The sequence below is a fragment of the Myotis davidii genome, unplaced genomic scaffold (genome assembly GCF_000327345.1).
Source record: "Myotis davidii unplaced genomic scaffold, ASM32734v1 scaffold685, whole genome shotgun sequence".
NCBI lineage: Eukaryota > Metazoa > Chordata > Mammalia > Chiroptera > Vespertilionidae > Myotis > Myotis davidii.
This window is the reverse complement of record NW_006295823.1, coordinates 1,157,812-1,158,936: the sequence shown is the minus strand read 5'-3', so window position 1 is coordinate 1,158,936 and position 1,125 is coordinate 1,157,812. Positions and strand designations below refer to the sequence as shown.

Sequence of the window (1,125 nt, the reverse complement as noted above, 5' to 3'; positions counted from 1 at the left end):
AAGGGGGCAGGGGGTGAGTTGGGACGCAGGAGGCCTAGGAGGAGGGGCCCTGGAGTCACAGAGAATAGCCTCCTCCTCCAGGCAGGCCTCTGAGATTTGCAGCTGCAGGGCCAGCTCCTGCTCCAGGCTGCTCAGGGGGTCCTGCAGGGGTGGTGGTGGTGGGGGTGAGCTGGGACACAGGAGGCCCAAGGTCCCTGGAGTCACAGAGAACAGCCTCCTCCTCCAGGCAGGCCTCCAGGTGCTCCTCCAGGGCCCTCTGCTGCTTACGCACAGTGGACGTCAGGACCCTGGATCCTGGCCCTTCCTTGCCACATGGGGCAGAGGGTGGAGGGCCGGGAGGTGCCCAGGAGGTAAGCTGTCAGCCAGCAGGTCGAGCCAGACGGGGTGCAAAGCAAAATGGGACACTTTCCCTCCTGACCCCAAAGGGCTGGGCAGGTGAGAGGGGTGTGGAGCCGCAGAATGCCACCATTCACACCCCAGGGAAGGGCTCCCGGGAGGACCTGGGCCATGCCCCCGCCTTCCGAGGGCCAGGTGACCTGTCTGAACAGGCGGCCCGGCCCGGCCCCTCCCTGGGCCAGTGGTTCTCTCTTAACTGATCTCCTGCCCACAGAGACCAAGCCCAGGCGCTCCCTGGAGCTCCCTGCTGCCCAGCTGGCACCGTCCCCACGCCACCTGGGCCACACCTTCGTGGGTGCCTCGTCCACCCAGGGCCCGGCACCCTATGGGCGTGATGGGTGGAGACGGCCCGGTGCCAGCCGCCTCCTCCTCCAGGCGGGAGTGCGGCCCAGGCTCGGGGACCCAGCTCGGGGGTCCCAGCGACGGCTCCCAGCCTCCTCACCTCTCCCTGCAGGGCCTGCTCGTCCAGCTTATACGCCGCCCCGACCCTGCGGCGGACCTTGGGGGCCGTCTCCCCAGGTTTGAGGGGGTACTCGGCGGGCAGGACGCCCGTCAGCTCCTGTGGGGGAAGCGAGTTTGAGTCAGGCCCCCCTCCACTCGCCCAGCCCAGCCGGGGGCCGACCCAGAGGAGCCTGTCTCACCCAGCTCTGCCCCCCGCCCCACCCCAGCCCTCCTCCCCAAGGTCTCACTGCCTCCCCGCCAACCCCCTCCAAGCCTCACCTCCTCTGA

General features: G+C 69.2%; 1 long non-coding RNA gene across 1 annotated transcript in view; it reads right to left on the bottom strand.

Annotated features, from left to right (window-relative positions):
- Positions 1 to 18: 18 nt before the first annotated feature.
- The window catches only part of LOC102755402, a 1,712-nt gene continuing 605 nt past the window's right edge, over positions 19 to 1,125 (bottom strand). Inside the window, exons 2-3 of the long non-coding RNA XR_436017.2 lie at positions 839 to 955; positions 19 to 141 (exon numbers count right to left, since the gene is read on the bottom strand). This is a non-coding gene — a long non-coding RNA (uncharacterized LOC102755402). The remainder of the gene's footprint in view (positions 142 to 838; positions 956 to 1,125) is intronic.